At 35.9% G+C, this 20,667-nt stretch overlaps 1 pseudogene; it reads left to right on the top strand.

Moving 5' to 3' along the window:
• The first annotated feature begins 227 nt into the window (after positions 1 to 227).
• Positions 228 to 842, top strand: LOC149197165 (chaperonin 60 subunit alpha 1, chloroplastic pseudogene; annotated as a pseudogene).
• The last annotated feature ends 19,825 nt before the right edge of the window (positions 843 to 20,667 follow it).

Below are 20,667 nucleotides of genomic sequence, written 5' to 3'. Positions count from 1 at the left end.
AGTGGTGATCCCAAATAGAAATTGCATCGGCGTTATGGTAAGAAATCGAAATTTGAAGAGTTTGCCAAGAGCGATTTAAACCCACCAATTTATCATACAGCTGTGCAGATAAAACAGGGGAGAGTTGCGGTGTTTATATATAGATCAACCTGTTATAAAGGCGTTTTAACGCTAATGTAATTGGCTGAGGACACTTATTTGCATAAGTTAGCATTGAAGCGAGTTAAATCAGTACGTCGGATAAGAGAATAGCAAGGGGTTTACCGAAACAGTGCCTGTTGGCGAGGCCGATAGCATTGAATGCGAAGCAATGGGGAAGAAGAAGCCGGCTTGTTGTGAGAGCGGCGGCAAAGGATATTGCCTTCGATCAGGTGTCCCGCGTTGCATTGCAGATAGGCATTGACAAATTGGCTGATGCGGTTGGGGTTACGTTGGGACCTAGAGGTCGTAATGTTGTGTTAGATGAATTTGGAGTTCCAAAAGTTGTTAATGATGGAGTTACAATTGCTCGTGCTATTGAACTTCCTGATGCAATGGAAAATGCAGGAGCAGCTTTGATCCGGGAGGTTGCAAGTAAGACCAATGATTCAGCAGGTGATGGGACAACTACTGCATCTGTTTTTGCACGGGAAATTATAAAGGTGGGACTTTTGAATGTTAGTTCAGGAGCCAATCCAGTTTCCTTAAAAAAGGGAATTCATAAAATTGTGCAAGGCCTTGTTGAGGAGCTGAAAACAAAGTCCATACCTGTAAAAGGACGGGAGGATATTAAAGTTGTGGCTTCAATATCGGGTGGAAATGATGATTTCGTAGGAACTATGATTGTTGATGCTTTAGATTAAGTTGAACCTGGTCGAAGATTAGATTGATAGCTGAAACGATGGTTTATTATGGCGTTGAATGGGTTGGCTATTCAACCAATATCAAGTTTGTTTTAAAAAGGCAAGGGCGTGCTTAATTAACAAAAACAGAGTCGATTTGTTAAATTCTTGATATTTGAGTGGTGTTTGACAAACTTCTGCATGAAGTTTTGAAGCTTAGGTTTAATCCCATGGAAAATTGATTGTGGAGTGTATGGTTTCGTACCATTAGCAGGGAAAAGATTTCCATTCATGAAGGAACCTTTGTGTGAAGATTGTCGGGTTTATGATTTTATTGCATATGTTTAAATGCTTCTGCATATTGAAAGTGTTTGGGGAATAGTTGGAATGGGGAATTTCAGAGCTTGATATTGAAGATGCATTTGTATACGCATGAGATTTAAAAAGATTCTTGGTTTTGCAGGGTAACCAAGCATCACCCATTATCCTATGTCATTAAAGAATCGAGCTGAAACCTGTACACCTTATTGCTTTGAACACCAATATTATTGACCCTCTTCCAACTAAGGTATTTAACAAACTTAGGTTCATGCCGAAATCCATTACATGCATTACATTTATAGCAGTCATACTTTCTCCTCACTCCCTCTGAAAATCAGTGGTACCTCTTCCTACTCAAGTGCACTTGGTCCTATTTCCAATTATAATATGGAAGTCCATCTCCTCTTTTTTATAGCTACAAAAATATTCTGTAACCTGTGTCATGTGAGTTGATGCTTTGATGTAGTAGACACCCTATGAATCTTAGCTATTGAAGTAAGCAAGTTTGTCATCCAACATGGAATACAATTCCGAAGCCCGTGAATATTAAATGTGTCCATGGACATAATGGATATTTCTTGAGAATTTACTCAAGACACCTTTAGTATTGCATGTGTGTTATTTCTCTTCCACTCGTCATTGATTCTACTATTGCAACTTGCTAGAAAATCGTAATGCATCGAGAAAAGGACTCTACTCTATAAAAATATTGAGCTAGTGCTCCCTTTGCCTATTGGAATCACTTCTATGGAATAGTTGAAATTTTTTGCCACTATGCAAATAAAAATTGAACCTTGTCTAGCAATTTGTACTAGGTGGATAGCCATTACAAAAACCCATAAAATTTCAGCCTATTTCTCCCTCTGAACAAAGAAAATTTCCACTTCCAACTATAAGCTTCATGTTCATCAATTATGTTGCCCCGCTTCCACCTCCTACTCAACATACTAGCTCAATGAATACTCGAAAATCGAACTTCCTAGATCACTAAGTATATGCACTTGTGTGTTCTCCATCCTCTTATAATCTCTAGTTGGGACTTCAATTTCTATAAATAATTTGTGGGGTTTGGATAACTCATGAGTTTTAGCCTCTCAACAAAGTCTCTAAACTAGAATAAGATATGATGCTACAAAAAAAATACTTGAGTCATGACCCATAAAAACCTAATATTTTAAGCTATAGCTCTCATACCACTTGAAACAAACCCCCTATAAATACACATTTTTTTAATTCAAAATAAAAATATTTGACATTATTGTTATTTTCTTTTACTTCTCAATGATATACCATGATAAATCTTCCTATCATTATTTGTTTCTATCTTGGAGGGCATATACAACATAGACCTTATCTGAAGATCCATGGCCTTATATGTTCATTCGTTAACTAGGCCTAAACTTCTATATGCCATTAATTAAATCGTAACATTATATTCCAAAATATTCCCCGAAAGTGGTGATTAAGTGTTATGTCATTGTTAGAGTTGTTCCGTGTATTCAAATATGTTACTAAATGGTCAAATATATAGCTAAGGATTAATTCCCTTTCACATATTCACTAATTAAAAACCCTTTCATATATTCACTAATTAAAAACTTTTGGTGCGCCTTATTCCATTTGGGCTTGGCAATTTCAACATAGACACTGCCTACATCATATACCTTCGAATGATTAGTTTGATCTTGGCGCTTATATACATACCATTAGATAAACAAATAAATGCCACCTTATATTACTGAAGGTCAACAACACGCAATACTTCATACTCATATTATTCATGTGAAGGTTCTTATTAAAAAATTCCATAGCCTTGACAAGTTTCAATGTGGTATATTAAAATATGTTGGTTCTACACTTTTCTAGGAATGTGGCACGTACTCCCGCATCCCTATATCCATCCATGGTTTAAGTGCAACGGTTTAATCAAACCGTATCATCAACATTTGAGGTTGATCCATAACGATCTATGATTTACAATATTTTATGGCTTTACATCATTTCCAATGTTTCATTGGTCTCGCTTTGTCATTCAATAGAATGAAAAATGTCTGTGGAATCACCTCATCTCTAACTAAAGGTAATTTTGTTTTATAATGTTTTTATTCAACTCAATGGGAATTTCCTCTCGTCTATAATAAGTTATTATAGCTATTTCTTTATCTCGCGTTTTAATTTTCCCTTATGGAAAATTTATCTGGTAAATTTACAGTGCTAGAAAAATCTCCTTTTCTTCTACAAGTGAATTTTTATTCATTCCTGAACATTTTATCTGATTTTTTCATTAAATTTCATTCTATTAAAATTATGGATATGTTTTTATAAATGGAAACCCAAACCCTACATGGGTTTTCCCTAAAAGTAAGACCAGGTTCACTCTACATTTCCACCATCGTCATGAAAATAGTTAGATAAGATTGGCCATATATCTTTTATTTGGTAGCTATTTTCTATATAATTATGTAGAACATTCCTTATGGTTTTAACCCCATATATATATATGAATGACTCATATCATTTTATTTCATGGTTCTTCAAATCTGAAATATGTTTTTTATAGGGTTAAAAACCTTAATAAATTTTAATGGATTGTTTATAGATATTAGAACATTTCATATTTCCAAATCTGGTCGAGAGATATAAAATCACATTTTACTTATATATAATTATTTGTCTTGGAGAGATAATAGAGTGCTCTTATTTATACGGGTCTCTTTCACGTGATTTCCCTTCATGTTTCTCTCTATTTTCTTTGCTCAGTACTCTGTTTATACTTCTATTAATAAAGATTATTTGAAATCTATATTTCTTTTATATTAATAATTAATTACATTTTTATTAAAAATTTTGAAAGTTTTTTTTTGAGATTATAATTTGGAGCTTTTCTATAGTTTATAGGATATTCAACTTATTCGTTCTCAGCTAGATGGTCATGAACCCCAAGTTATTTCTCTACTTGTGCCTAATGTTAAATACCCTAGTTCAAATATTTGTTTTGTAATTTAATTACTAGGTTATTTCTGAAGAGATACTTCCTAATGGAAGTTTTAATGCCATAGGATTTTATTCCTGACATGTAATTATTTAAGAAAGAGTAATTATGACCCAAGAATATAATTATTGTATATTGTTTTTGATATATAAGATAGTAATCTTTGCATAATTATTGTATATTGTTTTTGACAAATAAGATAGTAAACATTGACTAGTTATTGTGACTATAGTTATCCTTTTTTTTTCATAGGATTCATTATATGTTAACATTTTCAGTTATGTTCAATAATTTTTTTTCCATTAATTTGATGCCTAGTGATTTGTATTTTATGAACAGAGGAACTAATTTACTTGAATGAGACATATATTTTTTTGTGTGTCCTTGAGATATTATTTTAGGATTATTAGTGTTAGAACTAATCTAGACACTATTTACTTTGTGGGATGTATTTAAAGTTTATTTGTGCTCATTCTTTATTTACACTTTTATATTAATTTAGTTTAGTCTCAAACTTTGCCATAACACTCAGTTAACTTCACAAAGATTAACTTAGGTAATGAATTCCTCATAATCTCTTTTATTAAGGATTACATCCTCAACAATTATGATTATGTCTATGTTTACCACTAGAACTTAAGGTCTTTTCAACCTCAAAATAATTATGTATTTTTTATGATTCTTCTTTTAGAAAAATAGTATCTTTTCATGTTGTACCTTATTTTCATGCTTTATTTAATTAATTTGTTACATAGCTAAATATTTTCAATTAGATTTTTTCTTTAATCCTTGTACTTATATACTTAGGACTAAAAATACTATCATAACCCATGATACTAACAACATAATATAACAAGGGAATTAACCTTCTACTAATTACTAGAACTTAGATTATTATTCATCAAATTTTGATTAATTACTTTGGTAAAATATAATTAATTACTTCTTTAAAATAGATGTTTTTGAAATGTAAGTGTGTGTAGTCAAGAAAGTCAAATTTTCTTCTTTTACCCCATCACATATTCTATAATTTCACTATACATAATTGCATAAAATAACTAAAGTAAAATCATTATTTCATAATATGAAAGTTCAACTGTCTTTCCTTTATATATATTTTATGGTATAATTTTTTTATATTACTCACTAACCATATATTGTGGTATACATAATACTCAATCTCATTTATAAGAGACTAGAATGATTTTCTTTGTCTGGAAGAGAAATTTATAGACCTATACTTTCATCTCTTTCAACTTTACTGATCTTACCATCAATAGCTTTATGAGAAAATTTATGACAAGTATATAATTTACCATAAAATAAATTTTGGTAATTGAAATAGTGTATATGTTGAGTTGCAGTGGATTTTATTGTCTACCTTATTGATAGATAGGTCTACATTGAGGTATAGTTGTGGCCTTGACAAGGTTAATACCTTTGTGATTTTCCTTCATATTTTTAACCCTTTCATCTATATTAGCTCTTCCTTAAGTGATTCTTCATAGCTCCCATCTTCTTTGTTTTTTGGGGACTTAGTGCTTGATTGTCCTTATGAGGTCTACTAAGGCTCTTTATATGTGAGAACAAATTTATTGTTTGATGGTCTTAAGGAGTTGAGAAGATCATTTATGAATATTTAGTAAATCTAAGATCCAAATCTATCTTGGCCTTTTTCTCCCCAAATGTATTCTTAACAAGACAACTTTCTTGTCTAACTATTGGTTGTTCCTTTCCCATTCGTATACTTGATTCATAACCAACTCCTCCTTTCTCCTAACTTCTTTAGGATGATTTTTCAGAAACATGATATCTCCATCATCTACATTTGAGCTTTTATTTCTCTAGTTCCTTAATAGTTATAACTTCAAAGTCTCATTTTCATCTTTTAATTTGTCATGACTTCTTTGTTTCTATTTTAATTGTTGCACTATGACATCTTTGATTCTAACATATTCTTCCAATTTTACTTTCCCAAAGTTAAATATTCATTATTAGAATTATACATACTTTCCTCAACACTTAAAAGTTGTTTCTCCAATTGCTTGTTTTTTTGGGCCTTATTTAACTACTCTAGTGCACTAATTAACTTTGATTGGAGGTCCACCACTTCTTCTTCATATTTTGATCTATTCTCTAACTTTTCCTCGGAATCTATTGCCATAAGTAGGCATTTATCATACTCTCCTTCAAATGATCCTTCACTATTAAACTCACATGAGTAGTTTTCTTCTCTAGAGTGGAAGATCTTATTTCTCACAGTCATTTTTGAGCTTTGTCTTTACCTTTTAGCTCTTCCTCCCTTTTTCGTTTCTTAGATTTAGTATATGTGAATTTTTTTGCCAAAGTGTATTACACTACCATTTTCAAAATATTTAAAAAGAAACTTACCTTTATACTTGTCCAATCTTCTCTAAGATTTCTTACAAATTGAGCCGTGTCCTTATCTAAGTCACAACTAAAAAAATATTGGTGTCCTTTGTTTTCTTTGGACTTCTTCAAGGATTTGAATATTTCTTCCTTTGTTTATGACTTCTCAGTTCCAATTAGCATCTCATAGCGAGTGACCCTTCCATGTAGTTGCTACATTGTCCTATTTCTCCACTTCCACATATCTTCTATAAACCAAATCATAACTTTAAATCTCATTTGAAGAGATCTTAGTACTTTTGGATAACTACCTCCTCCTTAATGTTTTCATTAGTACCTCAAATAGTTTTTGCCACTTCATCTATTATAAGGAAGTATTCAACAAATTTCTTAGTCATTCATTCTAAGACTTTAAAATTTCATTCTATTCGTTTGGAGTTTGGATTGTTTTACCATTTCATCTCTTTCATAGAAATTTTTCATCTTATCCCAAGATTCTTTAGCTAACTTGTTGTGCATCACTTTGACAAGCTTAGATTGGATAAGGCTATCCACAATTGAATTCTTGGCCTTCACATTATTGTTATAAACTCTACTTTCATTAGGATATATGGGTGGAGTCCCTAGAACTATGTATTTAAATTCCAGACAGGTCCATACTTTGTGCCAAGGGACATGATGTATTTTTCATTTCTGAATATCTAGAATAAATAGTTGACTATATCAAATATATGTACTCATATTAAATAGATATCCTGATTTTGGGAACTTTCCATGATTCCTTATGAGTTTTCCTGACTTTCCATGATTCTCTATGAATCTATCTTTGAGTGGTTAAATTGTAACTGAATGAGCCCACTTTGATACCAATTTTTAGAAATTAGGAATTCTTAAATGGAGAATAAGTAAGTAATCATAAAATTTTACACTAGTTTATACAATCATTTAGCCATTCCCAAATTATATATAGAGAAAGAATTCAAATCATATGGCTACACAATATTTTAACATGAAAACCCTTATCAAAAGATGTTTAAGCATGTTTTCAGACTCCAATTACATAAATGTTTGGAACCATTCAGTTATAGGAAACCCCAACCTCCTTAGATCATTACAAACCAACTTGATCTAAAACCAACTTACTAGAGGAAGGGACCTTAAGTTTGTATATGCACCAAATTGCTTTAGCCAATGAAATCTATATTTCATTCTTTTTCCGACTAAAACCCCCTAATAATGTTTTCAATTGGTTTCAGATTAATTTCAGTTCTCTCTTGCAGCCACATCTGCCTTTGCAACTCTCCCTTGCTTCATAATGCTCTCACCTCTCCTATAGGAACACATAAATATGTAGTCCGTACCACCACGCTTCTGTAAAAACTGTGCCATCGGGATCAACTGCTATAATATGAACTCACACACTCATCGCTCACACTCTGGCTACACAAATAACATACAACATTCATATATAGTGGCATGTTCCCTAAGCAAATTGCACTGCTCGATATCTGGACTTTGAATAAACCCTTTCTACACACAATATGTACTCCATTACTCTTCTCTACCCATTACTCTTCTTTACCTCGAGGAGATACATCATCTTAGTTTACTGAAAATATATTTATTATTCATTAAATTTCTTGCAGTTTTGAATCCGAGATGAGCGATATTTCTCTAGGCAGCCATTTTTGAATATCTAAGTTACTGGTCTACATAACGCCTAGGAGAAGCATTCCCATTACTCTTCTTTACCTCGAGGAGATACATCATCTTAGTTTACTGAAAATATATTTATTATTCATTAAATTTCTTGCAGTTTTGAATCCGACATGAGTGATATTTCTCTAGGCAGCCATTTTTGAATATCTAAGTTACTGGTCTACATAACGTCTAGGAGAAGCATAAGAGAAATAGAATAATGAATAAGAGAGTGTTCAATATAATGTGCTGACAATGAGACAATAAAACATTATTGGAGGTGAAATCAAATTATTTGATATTTTAATTAAATTTTGTTATTTTTTTTATTTGATTAAATATTTTTTTTATTATAAATTGATAACTTATAAAATGTTTATAATTTTAAATAGCTTAATATATATAATTATTAAATCTATATTTTAATTAAATATATTAATATATTTAAATAATTTAAATGTATTAATATATTTAATAATAGTTTAACAAATTGTTTGCTTTAGGTAAATCAATTAATGAAATGATTAATATGTTTAAATATTTATTGAGAAATATATTTATATTGAAAGTATTAACAAATATGTTTAATTATTAATTTGATTATATGTTTTATAGATATATTTAATTAATTTTTAATTTGAATATATTAATATATTTAATATCAATTTCACTATATTGATATACAAAATATCAATTAAACACATTTAAAATAATATATTTTAATTAATTTTTCTTATTTATGTTATTCTTAAATTAATATTATTCAGGGAATTTAATGTATATTAAGGGATAGGGTGGTGGAGATGGTTAAGGAAAGAGGATTAGTCACAAGTTGAAGATTGCAACTTTGTGAGAGCAGGGGATCCAAATTATGTTGACTTCAATTCCTTACTCTGTATTGAGATTGATGGGGCTTTTCATGATTTCTAGGGCTTCAAGGCTCTTTCTTTTATGATAATGGTTCTCCTTGGAGATATATTAAACACTCTACCTATTTATTACTCCATTTCTCTTCTGAATCTTCACCTCTAACTTTGTCCTCAAGATGGGTCTCGATCTAGACTAGAAACATGGATATTCAAAAGTGACTTGTTGGACACCTAATCCTCTATGGATTGGTGTAGAATGTGAACAACAATGAGAGTCCAAGAGACCTTGGGATGTGGAACCCAACGGTCACACCATGTACTATAAATGTATATAATTGTCAATAATAGATGCACTCTCATGTTTATAATTCATGTTTTGTTGTTGCCATGTATGTGTTTAACATGGTATGAGAGTGAGCTCTATTTATAGTATTCCTGGCTTTGTAACTCCCTCTTGCCTATGTTCTGCCTATTTTTCAGAATTGACACCTCTACCATACCTTGAAACCTAAACCCATCTTACCTACACTGTGAGATGTGTTTTCCATTCCGCCGTTGTGTGTCGAGTCTCCAATCTCAGATGCATTTTCTATTGTGGTTGGAGTAGTCTGAGGGGGTGTTCTCCACACATAGTTCTTGGCCTCCAGGTCTCCATAGCAATGTCCACAACGTCCAGTAGGACTCCATGCCTCTACATTAAATCTCATGAAAACTGTGCACTAGTGACCACGCTTCCCCCGAACATTTCAACTTCCATAGGCCCTTCGACTATCCCTCATTTGATTCCTGTATAGAAACATGACGAGCATGAAGCCGAAGCATGGTGATACCTCTCGTGTAGTAAGTTGTTCTGCATGCTATCTTTCTTCCACGTGTTAAACATTCCCACAAAGATTAACAAGGGTATTGTTGAAATTATAACAACTATGGATCTTATTAAGAAGGGAGACAAGGTCAGTTCTTCTGTGGGAGGTTTTCTTACCAAGCTTGGCATTAGGCCATTTTCATGTGGATTGGTTGTGAAGACTGTATACGACGATGTATTGGTATTTGATCCTGAGGTTCTTAATCTCACAGAGGATGATTTAATAGAGAAATTTAGTGCTGGTATTTCTACTGTGACAGCTCTTTCTCTCATTAGAGAAATTTGAGCCTCTCCACATACTTCCCCTCCCTCTCTCGTATGCTATCCTCCATATATGTTTCTCTTGCAACATGGCCTCTGCACATATGGCCTCTCCTCACTATTATATATCCACTGCCTACATTGAATTCCATTGAGGGCCGGTTCTATCAATAAATTATTGAGGAATTGTTTCTTCTGTGAGGTTCTTTGTTTTCAGAGCAACTCGGTGCCACAAGACACATGGAGGAGTAGAGCGAATGGAGCCATAGTTGAGTCTGAGCTTTTGGGGGCTTCATTGGTGTGGAGTACTTGTTCCACCTCAAGTGCGCTTTGTGACTAAAATATTTCATCCAAATGTCCATTTCAAGATAGGAGAAATATGTCTTGACATCTTGAAAATTGCCTGGAGCCCAACATGGACTCTGCAATTTGTTTGTCGTGAAATAATTGCTTTAGTGGCACATCTAGAACCTAATAGCCCCTTAAATTGTGACTGTGGCAACCTTCTACGATCTGGTGATGATCGAGGGTATCAGTCAATGGCCAGAATGTATAGACGGTTAGCATCCATGGCTAACAAGGGTAATCATTGAATTATAATTTGAGAATGGTACCTTGCTATCAACATAACTTGGGTGCAACCATGTAGGAGGATCGATCTGATTACCTCGAAGGAGAGTACACGATATAGGAGGAGTCAGAGAGTCAGCATAGCAAAAGGAAGTGGAGAATGTATGTGGGCAAGCTAGACCTGGGCATGTTTAGCATGTCAGCTCTGCCACATTGCTAAAGCCTATAAGTGCTGCATTTTCCATCTCTCACAGTATACCACACTACCATTACATTGAATCCCACTCCATTTTCTAGTGGTCACCTCAAGGATGATAAGGTTTATAGCAAAGTAGTCTTTCTTCGAAATCTTTGTGATGAGTTGTGTTGTGATCCATACAAAGCTAGCAAAGTGCATAAAGATATATATAGGAAAAAACTCCAACAATGTGTTGCTGATGGTAATTTAAGTAAAGAAGATGTAGCTGCATTACTGCGTTTGAGAGTGTTTCTCTGCATTCCACAACAGACAGTTGATACTACACATGCAAATATCTATGGTTGTTTCTTTCACAATGTTGAGGATGTGTTTATTTATGAGCAGAATAAGTGTTGTAGCAGTGTGGCAGTGAAGGAGGAAGAGTCATTCTTTTGTGCACCCAATTATCACTTGCGTTCTCCTACAGTTCCAGATTTGTGTGTGCCTCTTGGATCGCTTTTTGTATGCATGTAGCCACCTATACATCAGAGACCGAGTTGATTTCTTACACCTGTAGCAGCTTTTTTGAGAGAAAGACGAGTTGTTCTCATCTCTGTAGCAGGCTAGCAGCCTATCACTACAGATCTGCATTTCCTATTCCTATAGCAGCTCATTCTTGGAAGGGGACAGACTGATGTGATTCCTATAGCAGCTTGTTTGGAGTGCCAAGTTGGGTTCAAGCCGAGATCAGCCCATTCAATCTTTGTCCATTGGGATAAATTACCGCGTGTATTCTCTGCATTAGTATTGTAAAAGTTTCATGTTTCTCTTTGTGCTCGTTTGAAACATTGAAGGTTGCGAACTCAGTTTTATTTATTTTAGATTCTTGTTGATGAACTGAGTTGACCTATTGAAATTTAAAAATGACTCAAATTGGAAATTTATTAGAGATCTTAAGAACTCTAATTATGTCAACTAATTAAACCACAATCAACATTAGCAAGGAAACTCCTTTTGGCATTCAAACATTCTTGCAACATACACAAGAGAAGATTGATTTTTTGCAGCTTGAATCTGAGCTTCAGCAAGATGAGTTACAACAACATAAGCATCATGACATTCATCAGCAACCAGCAAGTGGTCAAATCAATAAAATTGAGTAAACTCCCATGATCAACAAATCAATAATGTTGATCTAGCACCCACTAAAGGCGCGAAATTGCTTGCAGAAGTAGAAGTTCAGTTTGCATTTCCCAAGCCCATCATGAGACCTTGGAAAGAGCTTGTCCACAACATGCATGGAAAAGGTCTTGGATATGATAAGGAGGTGTCCTTTAATATTCGAGATTACTCAAAGCCCATCCAGTTTCAGGGTGTTGGATTTCTTCATGACAGTTCACCTTCACTTGTTCCAGATTTTTCTCCTCTTCCACAACAACAAATTGTTAAAAGCCAACATTGTGATCGAGTTGGCCATGTGAAAGACCACTATTTTGATCTTCATCCACGTAAGCATTGTCATAAAACCAGTCATTCTTCAAACCTATGCTTTAGAAACAAACATCCTGCAAGAACAAAGATTCATCTTGGATGGATCGCTTCTTGGCAATGGGCTTCAAATTCAGAGTTGTAGCCAAAGACAAAGATGCCCCTAAGCATGCCTTTAGTTGGTGATGCTTCTCCAAGGAACTGGGACACTTCATCTAGCAAAATAATTCAGCTTCTTGCAAGTTTTGGAAGAGTTCGAGGAATTGCATTAAGCATTCTAGAGTTGTTGGTCATCCTTAAACTATCACAGGTTGAGACCTCCCTTTCTAGGTTGATTTTCTCCCTTTTAGGTGGGGTGAGACTTCCCTTTCATGGTTGAAGGTTTCCGTCTTCAAAACATGAGGAGCTGGAGCACTTCCTCTAGCAGAAGACATGAGCATCATGCCAGACTTGGAAGAGTTCTCGGAACTACACTAAGCATTCTAGTGTTAGTGATCATCCTTAAACCACCCCCCTTATACCAACATTTCAAAGAGCACATTTATCCTAGTGCTGCCATGCATGTTTTTTTGCACATTTTGTATTAAAACTCTCTTCTTAGACTCATAAATACCGCTTCGAATTAAGGGAGGGAATTTTGGACACCTAATCCTCTATGGGTTGGTATAGAATGTGAACAGCCATGAGAGTCTGAGAGACCTTGGGATGTTGAACCCAACAATCACACCATTTACTATAAATGTATATCATTGTCAAGTATAGATGCACTCTCATGTTTATCATTCATCTTCTGTTGCTGCCATGTATGTGCTTAACATGACTATTGTGGAGCAATATTTGGCAACTCGTATTTTTGTAGTTTATATGTTTTTCTCCTTGTTCTAACCTGTATGTGTTCACTTCATCCATTAATTTCTACCAATTGTGCCTTACTGTTCTCATTGACCCCTCCTACATGATTAACAAAATAATATTCTAGCTTCCTCACTTATGTTATCATATCCTTGGGCCACTATCTATCGCTTATCCTGATCAAATGACATCCACCAATTGAGTAGTCCTTTCGTGTCAAGCCATGCAATCCTTCCTTTTTATTTTTATAAAAGAATTTGGTGCCAAATCCCAACTATCCATATTTTTAAAGCATTAGCACCTTTTCTCCATGAGACAACACCACATAACCAAGCCCTTATAGCTGAGGTGCTTAAGTTCATATCCTCGCTCGAACGATTTATAGTTTGTGTGCTATGTACCTATGTTCTTGTTCATAGGCATCATATGCTAGAGGGCTAGAATGATACTCTTACTAGGCCACTGCACCATCACTTGTCCCATTGTACAATAGAGCCATATGGGACACAAATTTATGACAGAATAACCATTTAGTGAAAGCATTTGTTTCATGGATCCTATCAATTGTAGGATCACACCAGCATGCCATAACATGGATTTATCCATATGTGCATTTTTTCCCAAGGAATGGAAAATGTTCGCATCAACCTCTATTTCTTTTGTCATCCCTCTGTTAGGATATTCTGACACATAGGATATAGTTAAGTTCAACTTGGTCTAGTATAGAGTTAGGTAAAGTCTCTTTCTTTACCGTTGTACATTTTGTAACTTACAATCCGACGGTCACGATATGTAGTGATCCGACGGTTCACTCTCACCTCGGTATTACCGACACTTGATCCGTGGCTTGACACCCGATTGGTCCATGAGTTCTATTTAAAGCGCATGGAGGGTCATTGTTCGGGTAATCCGTGCATGAGAGAAGCTTATGTAAATTTTCATTCTTTGATTAATAAATTGCCTGTAGTACCCACGTTGGGACAGGCCGTGGACTGTTTCCCTCCTTGCACTTTGAGGGTTTTAACCACGTCAAAAATACTGGTGTATTGATTTGAGATCTTGTTGTGAGCGGTGTCCTTTTGGTGTTCTTTCTCAAGAACTTAACCTGTAAATTCCTACATGGTATCAGAGCTATTTGAGGGCCGCGTCCGTTGGTGATCCAAATCTGAAGCCGGTAGAACTGCATGCGGCTGTCGTTTCCTAGATCTGCTGTTTCTGACTGCTTTCGGGCCGAGAGGACTGCTCTGTTGCGTTTGGAGCATCTGTTCCAGTGAGGAACCCCTTTCGTTTCACGCGAAAAGGTTTCCGGTAGTCCTAGCTGCGTCATTTTTCAGATCTGGAGGTATACAGTGTTTTTTGCAGTTTACTGTTATTTTCTCTCTGCTTATTTCGGTTTCGGTTTATTTAGCCTTTTTTTTTAACCGGATCTATACCTTTCATTTCTGCGTATGCTCTTTGCCCTGCGACTCTGTGCGATCTGGGCAAATCAGAAACAGAAAGGAAGGATTTTTCTCATGCGTATGCTCTTTTCCCTGCACCTTAGTGTGATCTCGGAAAATCAGAAACATTGAGAAAAATATTTAGTTTTTTGGCTAAAGCTAACTTTGAGATTTTTTTTTTTAAATTTCTAGTTTTTTGGCTAAAGCTAACTTCGAGCCGTAAGGTTCGTTTTTCTTTGCATATTCGTGTTGGGTTTTGTGTTTTGTGTTTTGTAGGGAAAAAGAGCTTTCTCAAGGCAAGCACGCAAACCAAGGCCCCCCCCCCCCCCTCTCTCTCTCTCTATCTCTCAAATTTTTTGTATAGATCAACTGGTTCAAAGCTATTTTTAGAGAGTAGAGGTCTCTCTCTCAAATTTTTTGTATAGATCAATTGGTTCAAAGCTATTTTTAGAGAGTAGAGGTCTTGGGTTCAAGTCTCCATTTTGTGGGGGCGGATTTTTTCATTCCCGCACATTCGCGCACTTTGCCGGCAACGTCAACAATTTTTTTTCAAAAAGCCATAACTTCTTCATCCGGAAGCCTTTTTCAGAGCCGTTTTTTTTAAAACCACCTATTTTTTCGAGATCTATCCATTGGAACACTTACTTTCAGCATCTTCAGCTTCAGTTTTTTTTTAAAATGGAAAGTCCATGCCAAGTCATTCTTGACAGCACTAACTACTTCCAATGGGTAGCCTACATGGAAGATTTACTTAGAAGTAAAGGTCTCTTCAGAATAGCCACAGACCAAGAGAAGAAACCAAAAGATGAAGACAAGGCTGCAAAATGGGAAAATAGACAAGATCAAGCACGTGGTTTGATAGGGATGTCTATTTCTCCTGATCTTAGATTCCACATTGCAGAACTTGAGACTCCTCATGAAGCATTAGAAAAACTCGCTAAAGTTTTTGGGATTAAAAATGAAATTAGAGCCCATCAACTTGAAAATGAGTTGCTTACTTTGGATCCTAATAATTTTTCTTGCATTGAAGATTTCTTGTCCAAATTCAAGACCCTTAGATATCTCTTGGAAGGTGTTAAAGTTAAGAAAGAAGATGGTAACCTTATTTATTCCATCCTTACTAAGTTGGGACCAGCCTACTCTTTATTTGTTTCCACTTTCCATTCTACAAAGGAAGCTTTCATTTGTCAAGGAAAAGACTACAAGGCCCCTTCCTTTGACTCCTTTTGTGATTCCTTAATAAGAGAACAAGAAAAACTCTTACACCTTGGTCTTCTTAATCTTGGAAACTCTTCCACGAAAGCGTTAGCCGCCCAGCAGCAACCAAATTCAAAGAATCCTAAGAAGTCATATCCTCAAAAGAATGGTCCTAAACCAACTCAGCCTCAAAATGAAAGATCATTTCAGCAAAATGATAAGACCAATAAAAACAAATGGAAGAAGACTGATAGACATTGTAACTTTTGTAATCGAGATGGCCACTTAGAATCTAAATGCTTTAAGAAGATGGAAGCCTTGGAAGCCGCAATGAAGAAACATAACATCCATGTGGAGCCTACTTCAACTTCAACTTCCGGAATGGCACTTTCTGCATGTCGTTGTCAATCATCTCAGTCTGGTTATGCATTAAATGTATCTTCTTCTTCTTCTCATTCTCATGAGTGGCTCATTGATTCTGGAGCCTCTTATCACATGGCCAAAAACCAAGCCATGTTTTCTTCTTTAAATGATTGTAACACCAAAAATATATATGTTGGTGATGATAGATCTCTTAATGTTGTAGGGACTGGAACTGTTCATCTAGACAATGGTCAGTTTAATGATGTATTATGTGTTCCAACCTTATCCTGCAACCTTCTATCTGTCTATCAGATAACTCATTCAGGTGAAGGTAAAATTGTTGAATTTTCACCTCATGATGTTGTAATCAAGGATCTAAAAGATCCTAAACAGATTCTAGCTACTGGTCTTGCTGATGATTCCATAAGGTTGTATAAGTTTCACAACTTTGGGTCATCCAATCTTCCCTCAGTATTTTTGCTCATAATGATGAAGTGAGCAAACTTTGGCATGAGCGATTTGGTCACTTAAACTATCGCTCCCTTCAGCATCTATGTAAAGAAAATATGGTGACAGGTCTTCCTATGGTATCTTGCAGAGATGGTGTTTGTTCCGGATGTGTACTCGGAAAACATCATCGGGACAGTTTTGACAAACGTGCCTCTTGGCACGCCTCAGCCCCTTTACAGCTTGTGCACAGTGATTTATGTGGTCCTCTTCCTGTTGCTTCATTCTCTGGCTGCAAGTACTTCTTAACTTTCATTGATGATTTCTCCAGACGCACTTGGGTATACTTCTTAAAACTCAAGAGCGAAGTATTTAACACATTTTTGGCCTTCAAAGCCTTTGTTGAAAAACAATCTGGACATCAAATTCTTAAGCTAAGAACTGATAATGGTGGAGAATATGTTAAAAACACATTCATCAACTTTTGCACTGAAAATGGAATTCAAATGCAACATATTGTTCCATACACTCCACAACAAAATGGTGTAGCTGAAAGGAAAAATCGCACCTTAAAGGAAATGGCTAATTGTATGCTGCAATCTAAAGGACTCAGTCTTAGTTTTTGGGCCGAAGCAATTAATTGTGAAAATTATATAATCAATCACACTCCTACTAAGGTTCTAGAGAATATCACTCCAGAAGAAGCTTGGAGTTCCATTAAACCAGATGTAAGTCACTTTCGTGTTTTTGGAAGTGAAGCATGGGCCCATATTCCAGATGAAAAGCATAAAGCTTTAGAACCTAAGAGTGAGAAATGTACTTTTGTTGGATATTCTGAAGATGTAAAAGGTTATAGACTTATTCCATTTAAGTCCAAAAATGTTATCATTAGAAGAGATGTAAAATTTGATGAAAATAAATCGGCCTGCGAGCCTAGTCTGGCGGATGTGCCACCTCTTCCTATCTCTTCTGCTTTTGACAACATTTCTTCTTCAGATGATGAAAGTGAGGATGATAATCCTCCCCCACCTTCTCAGGATCCTCAACTTCCAAGATGGGTCCGTGCTACTCGGGATGCAGCAGGTGATCTTGCCGGTGATCCTACAGATCAGCGACGTACACGTTCTCAGTTTGAAAGAGCCTCTTCTTTACTGGCTCAAGCTCCAGTAAATCATGATCCTGACACTTTTGCAGAAGCTTCAGGCCATCCACATTGGGAAGCAGCTATGAATGAAGAATATCATTCATTATTGACAAATGATACATGGGATCTTGTTCCTCTACCAAAGGGACGCAAACTTGTTAGATGTAAATGGGTTTACAGAACCAAGTATGGACCAGATGGGAAAATTGATAAACATAAAGCTCGTCTTGTTGCTAAGGGCTTTTCACAGGTTGAAGGCATTGACTACACTGAAACCTTCTCCCCTGTTGCCAAAATGAACTCTATCCGCCTTGTTCTTTCCTTGCTGCCTCTTTAAAATGGGAAGTCCATCAGATGGATGTTAAATCTGCCTTCTTGCATGGGGACTTGCAGGAAGAAATCTATATGGAACAACCCATTGGCTTCATACAAACAGACTCCAGCCTTGTTTGTCGACTTAAGAAATCCCTTTATGGTCTCAAGCAAGCTCCTCGGGCTTGGTATGCCAAAATGGATAGCTTTCTTTTAGAATCTGGCTTTTCTAGGTGTCATTCTGACAATACTGTCTACACCAAGAAAGTGGGCAACTCTCTTATCATCCTTGTTCTTTATGTTGATGATCTTATTCTTACTGGTAGTGATCCCAACCTTATAAACCATGTGAAGTCGAGCCTTAAAAAGAAATTTGAAATGACAGACTTAGGACACTTACACTATTTTCTCGGTCTTCAAGTCTTGCAATCCCAGGAGGGTATTTTCCTTTCCCAGTCCAAGTATGCTTGTGATATTCTTCGTCATTTTCACATGGAAGACTGTAAGCCAGCCCCTTCTCCCTTTCAGTCTGGAGTCAAACTTTCAGTCTCTTGTACTTCTCCTGAAGTTGATGCTACCTTATACCGTCAACTTGTCGGAAAACTCTTGTATTTAACCCATACTCGTCCTGATCTTTCCTTTGATGTTGGCCTTGTTGCTCGTTTTATGCAAAACCCCCGTGAAAGTCATTGGAAAGCAGCTAAAAGAATACTTCGTTATGTTCGAGGTACAGTACAGTTTGGGATTCATTACAGTGCCAAAGCAGCTCCTCTATTAGTTGGTTTCACTGATTCTGATTGGGCTGGTGACCCTGATGATCGGAAGTCTACTGCCGGTTATGTCTTCACTCTTGGTTCAGGACCTATTACATGGGCTTGTAAGAAACAGGCTGCCATTTCTCTTTCGTCAGCAGAAGCAGAGTATCGTGGTGCCATGGAAGCTAGTAAGGAAGCCTTGTGGCTTCGTCAGATCCTATCAGAGTTTGGCTTTGAGCAGCAGCATCCAACCACACTTTGGTGTGATAATCAAAGTGCCATTCAGCTATGCAAAGATCCAGTCCAGCATCAGCGCAGCAAACACATTGAACTACACATGCACTTCATCAGAAAGCTCATTCATGACCATGTTCTTGAAGTGCAATATTGTCCAACAGATGATCAGGTTGCAGACATCTTCACAAAGGCTCTCACAGAGGCGAAGTTCACTAAACTTCGATATATGCTTGGAGTTCAGGAAGTTGTCACTAAGGGGGGATAGGCTCTAGTGCCTCCTTCCTTCTCCTATTGTGTCATATTTGTAAATCCTTCAATCCTATCCCAAGTTGTTCTTAAGGGGGGATGTTAGGATATTCCGACACATAGGATATAGTTAAGTTCAACTTGGTCTAGTATAGAGTTAGGTATAGAGTTAGGTAAAGTGTCTTTCTTTACCGTTGTACATTTTGTAACTTACAATCCGACGGTCACGATATGTAGTGATCCGATGGTTCACTCTCACCTCGGTATTACCGACACTTGATCCGTGGCTTGACACCCGATTGGTCCATGAGTTCTATTTAAAGCGCATGGAGGGTCATTGTTCGGGTAATCCGTGCATGAGAGAAGCTTATGTAAATTTTCATTCTTTGATTAATAAATTGCCTGTAGTACCCACGTTGGGACAGGCCATGGACTGTTTCCCTCCTTGCACTTTGAGGGTTTTAACCACGTCAAAAATACTGGTGTATTGATTTGAGATCTGGTTGTGAGCGGTGTCCTTTTGGTGTTCTTTCTGAGGAACTTACCCTGTAAATTCCTACACCCTCCTTATCTTTGACATTTTAATTTGTTTCTTCATTGGATTGAGAATTTTTAACGTAGGAAATTACTCATAAACACGGTCCTTATTACAGACTTTGAGTACATGGAACATCACTTGCAACCTCACTTACTAACCTCATCGTTGACATATTTCATCTTTTTATTTGGCCAAATAAACCCTGGTATTTTGTGTCTTGTCACTCTATCATTGATCCATGTTGTCAACTCGCTGCAACAACATGGACTCTACCATGTCATCAACCACCTACCTTCCTATGTTTTGTGTCATTTTTCTTTGTCATGCCATACCATTTTTCAAACATCATATCCAATAGAGGAAATTGGTGGCACTAATGGCCATTTGACTATATTCTCACATGAATAATGGCCATTTCATGGAATCTTTCAACCTGTGTTGAACCGTGAGCCTTAAAACCCTACTAGAATTCAAACTACCATAATTTACGATCCCTTAGTAGTTTTCTAAGCTATCATATATCGTTGGAAACTTTACTCTTAGATCCATCCAGCTATACACCTTATAGGAGTATATGAGCTAATCCTCTACATCAAAAATTAATTCAACAAACATGGGTATCATCTATCCAATCACCAATCGTAGTCATAATGTTTTTAAATATTCCTCACTTATACTCTTACTATGATGGTTTTCAACTAAAT

Source organism: Pinus tabuliformis, chromosome 2_2 (genome assembly GCF_031772625.1).
Source record: "Pinus tabuliformis cultivar Carrire ecotype Pingquan chromosome 2_2, CPIR1, whole genome shotgun sequence".
NCBI classification, from domain to species: domain Eukaryota; kingdom Viridiplantae; phylum Streptophyta; class Pinopsida; order Pinales; family Pinaceae; genus Pinus; species Pinus tabuliformis.
This window is presented reverse-complemented; position numbering and strand designations above follow the sequence as displayed.